Genomic DNA, 17,460 nt, shown 5'->3' with positions numbered 1-17,460 from the left:
CAATGAAGTTGTTGATAAGTTTACTGCTAATGTGGCGAGATATGAAAGATTCCCCGGTAACAATGATGAAGGGGTAATCGTTATAATAAGGTTTATTCGAATGAACAATTGAAGGTGCTGGTGTAGTGACAAAACTGTCCATTTTGAAAAGGGATTGAAAAGTTATTTTAGCTAATAAATGCCAAAGGGTCTGACACGGATACGTGTTAAACTATGACTTTGGTTTCGAGGGTTTTTCAGGTACAAGACTGCGGTTAACATGTGGTTGGATCATCATCTCGATGATTCATTATTTAAAGTGTCTTCAGGAATTTTGAGGGATTTGAACATAGATTGTAATCGTTAATATTCATATGATATTCTAGGATTTTGAATGATGCAAATACTTTTCTGGGTTCTATGAATAGAAATGATGTTCTAGCACAGTTTTGAAGTCAAAGTATAGCTTCAAAAGATGTAGGAATCTAAGAATGATGTCTTTTGTTAAATCTTGACTTGGATTTTGATTTGTTAATATCAAAATATGTAATCAAATTTGGATGAGGATGGTTGTTTTGATTTTTATAAAAGAATATATATTATTGTGAAAGTAGTGAGTATAGTTGATGATTTGTTAAATCAGAATCGAAAAATATAACATATTAATTGTGAATTTATATATCTCTCGGATATTACCTACCCTTTAAAATATTCTCACCATTAAAAGTTTGTACAAAAGAATTTTCTTAATTACAATCTTTATGAAAATATACCTACATATATATTTTCTTTAGACGTAATCATGGATTTAATGAGTTAACATAATATTAATCTCATCTGGTTTTCGACTTGGACTAGAATATATAATCTTTAAAACTTTTAGAAACTACATATTCTCTGCAGAATATTTCTTCGATGAGGTTATGAATCAATACTTCATCGGTTATTGTTGTTGGTACTCCTTGGAATCTACAGGGCGTATGACACTGGTGTTCGTGGGACGGATTGTAAAGTTGAGGTTTACGACGCGATTGTGGTTGGTGGTGGTAATGGTACTGTTGGTGTTGGTGATGGTGGTACTGTTGATGTCGGTGATGCTGCTGGTGCTTGTAACCTTTGCACCATATTCTCTAAATTTACTACCCGAGCGCGAAGCTCGTTGACTTCTTCTATTACCCGTGGTGATTGTCGGTTCGGACGAGCGGACGAATAAGATCTAGAATTTGAGATAGTATATAATCATGACGAGATACTCTGAAAATGAGAGAGAAAATGGTATTACGAACAGGTTCACCGATAAGTGCTTCAGGTTCCTCGCCAAGAGGGGAATGTGGTGGATGAAAGGGATCACCTTCTTTTTGTCTCCAATGATTAAGTAAGCTACGAACCCGTCTCCAATTCATCCAGATTAGATGATGGCTAATTGGTTGCTCTATTCTGGTCACACTGCTTTCGGAGCTTGAGGAGTTCGAGGAATCAAGTGAGAAATCCATATTATATGATCGGATAAAGAGTTTTCGATATTAGATGGGTGTTGAATACTGAATGATATCATTGTCTCCTTGAATACGTATATATAGCAAAAGATTCCGTAATTTAAGGAGGAAATTTAGGAAAAGTGTTAGACAAAGTCTGCTGAGATAAATATGATAAGATATGTTTTGTCTATACTTCTATTTATGCAATAATTGCAGTAAGACGTGTCTAGACTAAAGAATGATAAGCAAGTAATTTCTAACAAGAAATGATAAGCAAAACTCGGTAAAAACAGATACGGTCATAGTCCAGACTCACTAATGCATCCTAACAATTACCAGTTAAACACACTAATGCAAATTCTGGTTCCCTATGACCTCAAGCTCTGATACCAACTGTGATGACCCGTCCAAATCCCTTTGGACTAATACATCATTCATCGATTTCATAGTGAGATTTTGACCTCTATATGATACGTTTTGTAAACATTGCATTCTTTTGAAAAGGCACACCATAAATGAATATATAAATCCAAGGTTTTCGACGTCTGATGATTTTTACGTATAGACAATCACCGTATATAATAGTTTACAATACTACATCCGTTGATAATGCAGTCAAAGTAAGATACATGGTGATGATTTTGTGAATGCAAAGTTTTCTTGAATAAAGCATGTATGACTCCATGCACATAGCTTGTATAACGTATAAGCAAACAGCGGAAGACTTCTAGAAACCTGAGAATAAACATGCTTAAAAGTGTCAACATAAAGGTTGATGAGTTCATAGTTTTAATATTGTGCATAATCTGTATATAAAGGTGGATCAAAAGATTTCAATTGTTTTATTCAGAAACGTTTATCAAATTATTCTACAAGATTGAGCACCCTGGTAACTAAACTTTAACGTTATAATAAGTACCCCTGTTTTAACATACATGCAACCAACATGTACAATACACGCAAACCAACGTGTACTAACCTCAAATAGCATACGTCTGTTTTATAGTTCAGGCTAGGGTTTCTATACCTGGAACAGATGGGGATGTCAAGCCCTATGTATCCATATACAACTACTCGCGCCCACCAGTTCTTATAACTGGCAGTTACTAGTTACCAAAGCTAAGAAATTTTCGGTTCAAACTCAATGTAGAATTTATTATGTACTTGTATCCATTGCGTTTAAAGTAAAGTGCATGTATTCTCAGCCCAAAAATATAGATTGCAAAAGCAATTAAAAAAAGAGCAAATGAAACTCACCTTGAGTGCACTTGACAATTCACAAGCAAAGAGTAGTCTAATTACAACGACTGAGTAATGGAACCTAAATGTACCATTATATAGTTTCATACTTATGTTTCAAAATACAGACTCACAGTACAGTTGTCCTATTGCTCAGACCGACGCCATTGTATAGTAAAAGTCAACACATAAGTCAAATAGTCAAGCAAGTCAAAAAAAGTCAAACTTGGTCAATTTGGTCAACCTAAGTCAACTACATCAGTAGGTCATGTCAATGATGTCACAAAGCCAAACCAACGTCAATTCATGAGTTTCACACATTCGTTTAGCCAATTAACGTTTACTAGTTTAGCTATCGTACATTTTCGCAACAGTCATGCAATCGGACAAGCATAGTTTACAAATGATACATCAAATAATTATGAGAAGCTCCAGATCATAAGTTCATGTCATAAGATTTCTAAAAAAACCAAGCACACTATCATACGATTCCTAGAACTCACGTAGTATGCAAAACATTCAAGTTCAGTTTTTGTTTGTGCTTCAGTTTCATTTTAATTCTCATTTAATCTAGAAAATAGCAATTAACAAACAGCCTTAGATAGTTCTTAACACCTCAAATTATCAGTGGTAAAAAGATCAAAGAAAACCATGTAGCCAATTTGTACAGCTTTGACCAACAAGTCGGATTTTCTGATTTAACCAGAATTCAGACATTCGGTTTCGGCGCGCATACAACATATAGTAAATAAGACTTTCAAAGCCAGACATACAAACAAAATATTCTAAGAAATATATATTTAAGAACATATCAGAAGCACAAAGTCCAATTCAACTTCTACTTTATGCTAGACAATTATTTGTGCAAAATAGACAGATTCAATCTCATTCAGGTAGCCGTTTTCGGGTTCGAATATACTAGCATCTATAAACATTAGGATGTGAAGTCTAAATGAAATTTCAATTACTAATCATGCAATTAACATAATACAAAATCTTAGTTAGCAAAAAGCATGTTAAATGGTCGTTTGGTCCATGAACAATTCACTAGTCAACACGTTGTAAGACGAATATTCGAGTAATCATAAAACGACTTTTAAAAATCCGATTACTATGATATCCTAGTCCATTTTATGTGTTTTTCAATTCTCTATCCATCTAGAATCAGTTCATAAGCCCATTCAAAACACACAAATAGCGGTTTTTGATTTATAGCATAATTACATACTGAAACTTCAAACGAGCATAACTTAAGCTATACAAAATGAAATCATGCGATTCAAGCGAGCAAACTCAATAGTTTTTCGATATCTATCCATCTAAACACTTTTCAATTACAGAAAACAAAGTCACAAAACCAGTAGCATAGCAATACAATTCGTGATTAAACCTTAACTCGCAATTCGGACAATATAACGACTAATTACATGTACAAACGCGACCAATTGAGCAATAGAATATCTAAATATTGTGATTAATAATTAAATCTAGAAAATAGAGTTTTTAAATCATACCTTAATCATACAATTGTTGGTATAGATGTGTAGAGCACAATGAGAGGATCACGAATATATAAACGATCAAACAAATGAGCAAACAATCGAAGGTGTTCTTGATCTTGGAAAAGTGGTGACTTGTTTAATGACTTTGATTAGGAAACAGAAAAGGAAAATAGCTAATGATAGTTTGTTTGTGTCCTTGTTTGAACAATAAGTGGGTTAATGGTAGTGTAGGTGGTTTGTGTGATGGTTACTTTGGTGAGTACCGAATAACAAGAACATGATGGTGTTCATTCATTCACAAGAATAGTAGTAAATGGAATATTTGGGTAATAGCAGGAAAATGGGTCAAAGTGAAGATGGTGGAGATAATAGTCTATAGATGCATGCATTTATATAAGATAAAATATATTGTGGTAGTCTTAAAGTAAAATAGTAAATTGCCAATTGTTTTAGTCTAGATATCGGATATGCAGGAGACAAGAAAGATATTATGAGATTCTATTCACAAAAGTATGCATATATAAGTTAAATTGTTACATTATCAATCTTGATTAAATATCCTAATTCAATTCCCATGATTAAGAAAGACAAGAGTGGAATAAAGGTGATTAGGTTAGAAACAAAAATAGTAATATATGTAGAATCTCTTTTACATCATGCATGAATAAGTATATATATTATATTGAACAAAAGTGTCAGTCGTAAGGTTCATATGCATGTATGTGCATATAAATATAATAATCTATCTATAAATATAATAATAAAGTAACAATAGCAAATGAAAAGATCGTGCAAGTTGAAATGAATTAACTCATTTTGGTTTCTTTCTACCGATAGATTTATTTTTGTATGTTGAAAATCATGGAGTAAATCACATGTAACATAGTATCATTATGATCACAAGTCTAATAGTCCCTAATTTGTTTCTTTTAAAATAAACTATAAAAAATGAATTACAAGATATCACAAATGAATTACAAGATATCACGTATACAATTCAAATAGTAAATCATCATATTTAATAAACATAGGTGATATATATATCTGTGATATGAAACACAACACACTTTGTTATCAGTCTTAACAAAGCTCGAATCACAAAACAGATATATACGAATCACGTTCTATGTTTTAATATCTCGTAAATTATTTTACTTAAATCATATAATAGTTTATTAACGTGTTTCAAGTTATTATATATATACACATATTTATATATACATATCTATATACAAACAGTTGTTCGTAAATCGTCGGACAAATGGGTGGTCATTTGTTCGTGTAAAACTCATTTCAAAAGTTTTAAAACTTTACAAAATTCATTGCTTATCATGTTGGAATAGTGTTATCATGTAAAGATTAAGTTTAAATTGGTCGGAAATTTTCGGGTCGTGACAGTACCTACCCGTTAAAAGAAATTTTGTCCCGAAATTTGATAGAGATTGTCATGGCTAACAATAAAAATGTTTTCATGACGCATACGAGTTGATGAATAGAGTTTCATCATTTTTGACTAAAACGATTCGATTATGTGAAGCGTACGAGTGAAGCTGTTACAAAAGCTTAAGATAAAGATTTAACTTTTGACGTAGTCACGGTGGATTTCCGGATTTCAAGGAATCTAAAAATAATCCTTGAGATCTATAAAAGATTTGATTCTCCGGTAATCAAGGAAATTATGATCTTCTTTGATTAAATGCGATAACCTGTCATGATTGCTCTGTCAGATTTTTCGCTATAAATCCACTCCCTTCGTTTCTTTATTTCCACAGCTCACCTTCTATTCTTCCTCCCTCAACTCATACTTTAAAGTATTCGTCAATATGCTTCATCCAGTTCTGATTCTTGATATACTCCTAACTTTCGTATCTATCATTCTTCTTTTTCATCTGCCGCCGGAGGAATCTATTCACTTTTACTATACTCTTGGCTTTATAGTGTTTTTAGTTCTCTCGTATCTTTACGTTGCAATACTTATTGATATACACGGTTTGTAATTTATGTGTTGTCGTCGGGTTTTATATCTTTCCTTATTTTTCAGAGTCCCTGCTTCTGTCTTTCTATAATCATCGACATCCACAGTTAATGCTCCCTCCTATTTGCTGCGATTTATACTCCCATTTCTATTTCGGAGCTTCATGCTCTATTTCTCTTCTATCCATTAAGCACCATATGTAATGGTCCAAAATTCGCAGATATGAATTTCGGAATGAACATACTTAATGTTCTAAGAAGGAAATTGTAATGACACGGTCTTGATTTGTCAAATTACCAGAATACCTCGGAAAAGGCCGAATCATCAAGAAAATATTTTCTTGATATGTTTAGAGTTTAAGTATAATACAAGAGTCGTGTAACATGGCACATGATGACGTTATGGTATGTGAATCGTCATGTTCCATTAGAAACTCAGCATGACTTACTATAATATAATCACGTTGATCAAGTGTCATTATATTATATTAACTCATGCTTCAGTTCCCAACACTACTTCAAAAACATTCATAATTTAAACTCAAAGGTTTACAGAATATAGAAACTAAACAGTTCCTTTATGATGTACTACAGATAACATGAAGAGATAAATGATTTTAGATAAGAGTAGTTATGCAAATATCTTCAGGAATATCGAGGATATTTATAATGAAAGATATGATGATATTTTAGAATTTTTAATATCAGAGGATGATGAAGAATATTGTCCGCAAGGGTTTAGAGTCAGGAGCAAGGTATTAGTTAATGACTTCAGCAGATACTAAATCATTTGGATTCTTTGAAGGTAGGTTTAGTCTTTGTGATTTATCTACAGCCTCCTTCATAGTTTGATCAATCCGTTTTCCAATTCCAAACCTTCTCTTTTTCTGAGCTTTGCCAACACACTATTATTTATCATCAAACTTTTGACTGTTAAGGTCGTTTACAGTTTTTGCTGCTTCATCAGCATTTTTTCAAAATTCGGAGAACTAGTTCGCAGTTTAGGGTGTTTTTCAGAAACTTCACAAAGTCTGTAAGTCTTGGAGGTAGGCGTTATATATATATATATATATATATATATATATATATATATATATATATATATATATATATATATATATATATATATATATATATATATGACTGTTGGCGTAAAATTGCTACGAAATTCAAAATATTGATTAGAAATTCCCAGTAGTTGGTATGACAAATGTTGTTGCAAGTTGTAGATGAGTACTTGATAGAGTTTCAATGAATAAGTATCGTGATTTTTCGGAGAGACTTAAAGATCAATGAAGTTGTTGATAAGTTTACTGCTAATGTGGCGAGATATGAAAGATTCCCCGGTAACAATGATGAAGGGGTAATCGTTATAATAAGGTTTATTCGAATGAACAATTGAAGGTGATTTGCTAGTGTAGTGACAAAACTGTCCATTTTGAAAAGGGATTGAAAAGTTATTTTAGCTAATAAATGCCAAAGGGTCTGACACGGATACGTGTTAAACTATGACTTTGGTTTCGAGGGTTTTTCAGGTACAAGACTGCGGTTAACATGTGGTTGGATCGTCATCTTGATGATTCATTATTTGAAGTGTCTTCAGGAATTTCGAGGGATTTGAACATAGATTGTAATCGTTAATATTCATATGATATTCTAGGATTTTGAATGATGCAAATACTTTTCTGGGTTCTATGAATAGAAATGATGTTCTAGCACAGTTTTGAAGTCAAAGTATAGCTTCAAAAGATGTAGGAATCTAAGAATGATGTCTTTTGTTAAATCTTGACTTGGATTTTGATTTGTTAATATCAAAATATGTAATCAAATTTGGATGAGGATGGTTGTTTTGATTTTTATAAAATAATATATATATTGTTGTGAAAGTAATGAGTATAGTTGATGATTTGTTGAATCAGAATCGAAGAATGTAACATATTAATTGTGAATTTATATATCTCTCGGGTATTACCTACCCGTTAAAATATTCTCACCATTAACAGTTTGTACAAAAGAATTTTCTTAATTACAATCTTTATGAAAATATACCTACATATATATTTTCTTTAGACGTAATCATGGATTTAATGAGTTAACATAATATTAATCTCATCTGGTTTTCGACTTGGACTAGAATATATAATCTCTAAAACTTTTAGAAACTACATATTCTCTGCAGAATATTTCATCGACGAGGTTATGAATCAATACTTCATCGGTTATTGTTGTTGGTACTCCTTGGTATCTACAGGGCGTATGACACTGGTGTTTGTGGGACGGATTGTAAAGTTGAGGTTTACGACGCGGTTGTGGTTGGTGGTGGTAATGGTACTGTTGGTGTTGGTGATGATGGTACTGTTGATGTCGGTGATGCTGCTGGTGCTTGTAACCTTTGCACCATATTCTCTAAATTTACTACCCGAGCGCGAAGCTCGTTGACTTCTTCTATTACCCGTGGTGATTGTCGGTTCGGATGAGCGGACAAATAAGATCTAGAATTTGAGATAGTATATAATCATGACGAGATACTCTGGAAATGAGAGAGAAAATGGTATTACGAATAGGTTCACCGGTAAGTGCTTCAGGTTCCTCGCCAAGAGGGGAATGTGGTGGATGAAAGGGATCACCTTCTTCTTGTCTCCAATGATTAAGTAAGCTACGAACCCATTCCCAATTCATCCAGATTAGATGATGGCTAATTGGTTGCTCCATTCTGGTCACACTGCTTTCGGAGCTCGAGGAGTTCGAGGAATCAAGTGAGAAATCCATATTATATGATCGGATAAAGGGTTTTCGATATTAGATGGGTGTTGAATACTGAATGATATCTTCGTCTCCTTGAATACGTATATATAGCAAAAAGATTCCGTAATTTACGGAGGAAATTTAGGAAAAGTGTCAGACAAAGTCTGCTGAGATAAATATGATAATATATGATTTATCCATACTTCCATTTATGCAATAATTGCAGTAAGACGTGTCTAGACTAAAGAATGATAAGCAAATAATTTCAAACAAGAAATGATAAGAAAAACTCGGTAAAAACAGATACGGTCATAGTCCAGACTCACTAATGCATCCTAACAATTACCAGTTAAACACACTAATGCAAATTCTGGTTCCCTTTGACCTCAAGCTCTGATACCAACTGTGATGACCCGTCCAAATCCCTTTGGACGAATACATCATTCATCGATTTCATAGTGAGGATTTCACCTCTATATGATACGTTTTGTAAACATTGCATTCTTTTGAAAAGCCACACCATAAATGAATATATAAATCCAAGGTTTTCGACGTCTGATGATTTCTACGTATAGACAATCACCGTATATAATAGTTTACAATACTACATCCGTTGATAATGCAGTCAAAGTAAGATACATGGTGATGATTTTGTGAATGCAAAGTTTTCTTGAATAAAGCATGTATGACTCCATGCACATAGCTTGTATAACGTATAAGCAACGAAGACTTCTAGAAACCTGAGAATAAACATGTTTAAAAGTGTCAACACAAAGGTTGGTGAGTTCATAGTTTTAATATTGTGCATAATTTGTATATAAAGGTAGATCACAAGATTTCAGTTGTTTCATCCAGAAACGTTTATCAAATTATTCTACAAGATTGAGCACCCTGGTAACTAAACTTTAACGTTATAATAAGTACCCCTGTTTTAACATACATGCAACCAACATGTACAATACATGCAAACCAACGTGTACTAACCTCAAATAGCATACGCCTGTTTTATAGTTCAGGCTAGGGTTTCTATACATGGAACAGACGGGGATGTCAAGCCCTATGGATCCATATACAACTACTCGCGCCCACCAGTTCTTATAACTGGCAGTTACTAGTTACCAAAGCTAAGGGATTTTCGGTTTAAACTCAGTGTAGAATTTAGTATGTACTTGTATCCATTGCGTTTAAAGTAAAGTGCATGTATTCTTAGCCCAAAAATATAGATTGCAAAAGCAATTAAAAAAAGAGCAAATGAAACTCACCTTGAGTGCACTTGACAATTCACAAGCATAGAGTAGTCGAATTACAACGACCGAGTAATGGAACCTAAATGTACCATTATATAGTTACATACTTATGTTTCAAAATACAGACTTACAGTACAGTTGTCCTATTGCTCAGACGTACGCCATTGTATAGTAAAAGTCAACACAGAAGTCAACTAGTCAAGCAAGTCAACAAAAGTCAAACTTGGTCAATTTGGTCAACCTAAGTCAACTACATCAGTAGTCATGTCAATGATGTCACAAAGCCAAACCAACATCAATTCATGAGTTTCACACATTCGTTTAGCCAATTAACGCTTACTAGTTTAGCTATCGTACATTTTCGCAACAGTCATGCAATCGGACAAGCATAGTTTACAAATGATACATCAAATAATTATGAGAAGCTCCAGATCATAAGTTCATGTCATAAGATTTCTAAAAACACCAAGCACGCTAACATACGATTCCTAGAACTTACGTAGTATGCAAAACATTCAAGTTCAGTTTTTGTTTGTGCATCAGTTTCATTTTAATTCTCATTTAATCTAGAAAATAGCAATTAACAAACGGCCAATTTTAGATAGTTCTTAACACCTCAAATTATCAGTGGTAAAAAGATCAAAGAAAACCATGTAGCCAATTTGTACAGCTTTGACCAACAAGTCGGATTTTCTGATTTAACCAGAATTCAGACATTCGGTTTCGGCGCGCATACAACATACAGTAAATAAGACTTTCAAAGCCAGACATACAAATAAAATATTCTAAGAAATATATATTTAAGAACATATCAGAAGCATAAAGTCCAATTCAACTTCTACTTTATGCTAGACAATTATTTGTGCAAAATAGACAGATTCAATCTCATTCAGGTAGTCATTTTCGGGTTCGAATATACAAGCATCTATAAACATTAGGATGTGAAGTCTAAATGAAATGTCAAGTACTAATCATGCAATTTACATAATACAAAATCTTAGTTACCAAAAAGCATGTTAAATGGTCGTTTGGTCCATGAACAATTCACTAGTCAACACGTTGTAAGACGAATATTCGAGTAATCATAAAACGACTTTTAAAAATCCGATTACTATGATATCCTAGTCCATTTTATGTGTTTTTCAATTCTCTATCCATCTAGAATTAGTTCATAAGCCCATTCAAAACACACAAATAGCGGTTTTTGATTTATAGCATAATTACATACTGAAACTTCAAACGAGCATAACTTAAGCTATACAAAACGAAATCATGCGATTCAAGCGAGCAAACTCAATAGTTTTTCAATATCTATCCATCTAAACACTTTTCAATTACAGAAAACAAAGTCACAAAACCAGTAGCATAGCAATACAACTCGTGATTAAACCCTAACTCGCAATTCGGACAATATATCGACTAATTACATGTACAAACGCGACCAATTAAGCAATAGAACATCTAAATATTGTGATTAATAATTAAATCTAGAAAATAGAGTTTTTAAATCATACCCTAATCATACAATTGTTGGTATATATGTGTAAAGCACAATGAGAGGATCACGAATATATAAACGATCAAACAAAGGAGCAAACAATCGAATGTGTTCTTGATCTTGGAAAAGTGGTGACTTGTTTAATGACTTTGATTAGGAAACGGAAAAGGAAAATAGCTAGTGATGGTTTGTTTGTGTCCTTGTTTGAACAATAAGTGGGTTAATGGTAGTGTAGGTGGTTTGTGTGATGGTTACTTTGGTGAGTACCGAATAACAAGAACATGATGGTGTTCATTCATTCACAAGAATAGTAGTAAATGGAATATTTGGGTAATAGCAGGAAAATGTGTCAAAGTGAAGATGGTGGAGATAATAGTCTATAGATGCATGCATTTATATAAGATAAAATATATTGTGGTAGTCTTAAAGTAAAATAGTAAATTGCCAATTGTTTTAGTCTAGATATCGGATATGCAGGAGACAAGAAAGATATTATGGGATTCCATTCACAAAAGTATGCATATATAAGTTAAATTGTTACATTATCAATCTTGATTAAGTATCCTAATTCAATTCCCATGATTAAGAAAGACAAGAGTGGAATAAAGGTGATTAGGTTAGAAACAAAAATAGTAATATATGTAGAATCTCTTTTACATCATGCATGAATAAGTATATATATTATATTGAACAAAAGTGTCACTTGTAAGGTTCATATGCATGTATGTGCATATAAATATAATAATCTATCTATAAATATAATAATAAAGTAATAATAGCAAATGAAAAGATCTTGCAAGTTGAAATGAATTAACTCATTTTGGTTTCTTTCTAACGATAGATTTATTTTTGTATGTTGAAAATCATGGAGTAAATCACATGTAACATAGTATCATTATGATCACAAGTCTAATAGTCCCTAATTTGTTTCTTTTAAAATAAACTATAAAAAAATGAATTACAAGATATCACGTATACAATTCAAATAGTAAATCCTCATATTTAATAAACATAGGTGATATATATATCTGTGATATGAAACACAACACACTTTGTTATCATTCTTAACAAAGCTCGAATCACAAAACAGATATATACGAATCACGTTCTATGTTTTAATATCTCGTAAATTATTTTACTTAAATCATATAATAGTTTATTAACGTGTTTCAAGTTATTATATATATACACATATTTATATATACATATCTATATACAAACAGTTGTTCGTAAATCGTCGGACAAATGGGTGGTCATTTGTTCGTGTAAAACTCATTTCAAAAGTTTTAAAACTTTACAAAATTCATTGCTTATCATGTTGGAATAGTGTTATCATGTAAATATTAAGTTTAAATTTGGTCGGAAATTTCCGGGTCGTGACATAAATGATCTATAGAAACTTTATGAACTATTAATTTCAACAGAAACGATTTGTAAATTGTAACGACCCAAACCAAAACACAAACGAACCCGCGGAAAAATATTAAATAAAATAAAAAAAATTTGTTTGTTCAGCATCTGGCGCGGCGCGCCAGACCCCCGCGCGGCGCGCCAAACTGGTCTGTCCCAAAAGTCTTGAAATGCGAAAAAGATTGGCCACTTCCCGACATAATTAGACAAAACGCTTTTAACAACATATTCAAATATGTAAAACTAACACATTCCATTAATAAAAATGAGTTTTACGAAGCGGGGCCCAAATCGGCCATTTTACGAGTTTATTACAAAATATGAGTTTCGACCATCAAATGTTTAAGTACCAAACTACACTACGAGCATGGTGTTTGGGATTAAACTACCCAAGTCTCGGTCAAACTCCAAAAGCTAATATCTCCAAAAGCATTCCCTAACAACAACGGGATCTTTAACCCAAGATGATGCCCTTACCCTTGTCCACAACCGAACCTATAAAAAGGTAAACAACGAGAGGGTAAGCTAACGCTTAGTGAATGTAATAATTATACACATACATATATAATATACCAACTTGCAATCACTTACTCAAACACCGCATACATGCTAGCAACACAATTAGCTTATAATCTCGAATACAAGCTAGAAATCTCCAATACCACAAGCTAGCATAGCAACGCATATAAATATAACTCGAATAATATAATATGCTTACACTTACAACACAATAACCATGGTTAACCAATCGTACAAGGGAATGGCGCTTGCGAAAACGCCATCGGTGTTCATAACATCCGTTAGGGTACTTAACACCTCGTATCACTAACCCCTAGGGTGGCACCTTAACACCTCGGCACTTCACCCCGAGTGGCATCTTAACACCTCGATGCTTCACTCATTATTTTACGGAGTGGTGTCTTAACACCTCGACACCACACCCCTAGGTGGCATCTTAACACCTCGATGCTTCATCCCGAGTGGCATCTTAACACCTCGATGTTTCACTCATCACGTGAAACGTGGTGTCTTAACACCTCGACACTACGCATTTCACGCTACAACAAATAGATACATTATATACCTACACATATAATTATTCCACTCACCTTACGCCTTCGGTGAATCGATAACCAAGCTTGAAACTTCAAGGTAACGCACCTATTACAAAGTACATATAATCATTCATTCATTCAAGTTGGTCAAACTCACACACTCACCATTACTAGGTCATTTTGACCCATTTGGACACATAACCCTAAAATTGGGTCAACTCACACCAAAACCCTAATATTAGCCAAGATAGGTTTAAAACACATTTCAATACAAGGTTTATGCATTAATCACAAACATTAACTAACTTAGGTCCATTTTGACCCATTTGACCAATTTAAAGTCAACACACCCATTTTGGGTCATTCACTAACCCACACAATACCCATTTACATACATATTGGTGTGCTAGCAATTTACTAACTAATTAAGTTCATAAACATCAATTTAACACTTTGAACACCCTAGTTAGTCACCTTTGGGTCTACATGATCCAATTCCACCCAAAAACCCCTAATTTACTAACAAATGGGTTTTATGTGCAACACTACCCAAACCCTAACCCTTAATACAATTAAACAAGGAAGTTAAGATTAGAGCATACCACTACTACCAAAACGAAGCTAGAGGATAGTTGAACAACTTTAAAGCTTGCACTTAGACTTGATTCAACCTTCTTCTTCCTTATTTTGAGCTCTCTCACTCTAGAAAAACCCTCTCTCTCTAAAATTGAATGGATGAGGTTGATGTAGGTGGAAATGGAGTTAATGAGGCCCCAACAACTGGTTTAGGGCCTTAAAGTCAGACCCCATGTGATTTTACCAATTTACCCCCAAAATATCTAATTTTAAAAGGAAGTGAGCTGTCACAGCATATCGGCGCGGCGCGCCAAATGGCTGCGCGGCGCGCCAGTCGCCCAGTCCAGATTCTGCCTTTTATTTAAAATATGAAACGAACACCCACTCAACCCATACCGTATTTACACATATGTACGATAAAATAATAGAGTGTTACAACTCTCCCCCACTTATTCGGATTGCGTCCTCGCAATCCAAGCTGCATGACAAGAGGGAAGATAAACCAACACGAACTCTTCGGGCTCCCAAGTAAACTCGGAACCTTTACTACGACGCCATTGAACTTTAAAGGTCCTAAGCTCTTTATGTCTCAACCTTTTGACCTTCTCATCGAGTATGGCAATCGGTTCCTCAATATACTCTAACTTATTATTTAGCTCAATCTCGTCTAATGGTACCCAAGATGAATCATCCGCGAGACACTTACGGAGATGGGAAATATGAAATGTATTATGGTTCCCCGCAAGCTCTTCGGGTAATTCCAAACGATACGCGACTTCACCAACCCGAGCTAAAACCTTAAATGGTCCAATAAACCGAGGAGCTAACTTTCCCCATTTTCGAAATCGAATAATACCCTTCCATGGCGAAACCTTAAGCATCACCATGTCACCTTCTTGAAATTCGATCATTCGTCTACGTTTGTCGGCATACGACTTTTGCCTATCTTGAGCCTTCTTCAAATGCTCTCGAATCATATCAATTTTGCTATTCGTCTCTAAGACCAAATCGATACTCCCGATTTCCTTCTGTCCCACTTCACCCCAACAAATCGGGGTTCGACACCTATGCCCATAAAGCATCTCATATGGCGGCATTCCGATACTAGTATGATAACTATTATTGTACGAGAATTTCACCAAAGGTAAGTGCTCGTCCCAACTACCACCAAAATCAATAATACACGCCCGTAACATATCCTCCAAAGTTTGATTCGTACGTTCGGTTTGACCATCCGTTTGAGGATGATACGCCGTGCTCAATTTCAATTGTGTACCCATATCTTCATGAAACTTTTCCCAAAACCGAGATGTAAAACGAGTATCTCGATCCGAAATAATCGATATAGGAACTCCGTGTCGAGAGATGACTTCCTTGATAAACAACTTAGCCAAGGTCTCCGACGATATCGCTTCCTTAATGGGAAGAAACAAAGCACTTTTCGTCAATCGATCAACTATCACCCAAATTGAATCAAATTGAGTTCTCGCCATTTTAGGTAACTTTGTAATGAAATCCATGGTAATGTGATCCCATTTCCATTTCGGGATTTCTAACGGTTGTAACTTACCATACGGCTTTTGGTGCTCGGCCTTAACTTGCAAACACGTGACGCATTGCTCAACATACTTTACAACATCACGTTTCATGCCCGGCCACCAATAATCCTTCCTCAAATAAAGATACATCTTCGTTGCTCCCGGATGAATGGAATACTTTGACTTATGTGCTTCATCAAGTAGCACTTGTCGATACTCACCCATCTTAGGCACCCACACTCTTCCTTGAAAGGACAACAAACCACACGAACCCATAGTAATGAATTCTGATTGCCCCACAATTCGCTCCGCATGCTTGTTGTGAACGTAAGCCTCTATTTGAATCACACCAAGTTTTTCAAGAAAATCGTTAGTAATAATCATACGTAACAATCCCAATCGTAACGCCGGGTGATGACTCTTTCGACTTAACGCATCCGCGACCACATTCGCCTTGCCCGGATGATAAAGTATTTCACAATCATAATCTTTTACCACATCCATCCACCTACGTTGACGATAATTCAAATCTCGTTGATTAAAGAGATGTTTCAAGCTCTTATGATCCGAATAAATCGTACTCTTAACACCATACAAGTAATGGCACCAAATTTTTAACGCATACACAACCGTCGCCAACTCAAAATCATGAGTCGGATATCTTGTCTCGTGTTCCTTTAATTGTCGAGAGGCATAAGCGATGACTTTACCCCTTTGCATAAGAACACACCCGAGCCCATTTAGCGAAGCATCACAATAAACCGTCATGTCTTCCACTCCATCTGGCAAAACTAACACCGGAGCTTGACACAACTTCTCTTTTAGCAATTGAAAAGCAATTTCTTGCTCGTTCTCCCAAGTAAATCTCGCGTTCTTCCTCGTCAATTTCGTCAATGAAGAAGCGATCTTAGAAAAGTCTTGGATAAACCGACGATAATGACCGGCTAATCCGAGAAAACTTCGGACTTCCGTAGGCGTAGTCGGTTGTCTCCAACTCTTCACCGTCTCTATCTTCCCCGGATCTACTTGAATACCATCTTTGTTCACAATATGGCCAAGGAATTGAACCTCCCTTAGCCAAAATTCACATTTGGAGAACTTAGCATACAACTTCTCCTTTCGTAACGTCTTCAATACTTCACGCAAATGACGTTCATGTTCGTTCATACTCTTCGAATAAACAAGTATATCGTCGATGAACACAATTACCGACTTGTCC

The sequence above is a fragment of the Rutidosis leptorrhynchoides genome, chromosome 4, assembly GCF_046630445.1.
Source record: "Rutidosis leptorrhynchoides isolate AG116_Rl617_1_P2 chromosome 4, CSIRO_AGI_Rlap_v1, whole genome shotgun sequence".
NCBI classification, from domain to species: domain Eukaryota; kingdom Viridiplantae; phylum Streptophyta; class Magnoliopsida; order Asterales; family Asteraceae; genus Rutidosis; species Rutidosis leptorrhynchoides.
This window is presented reverse-complemented; position numbering follows the sequence as displayed.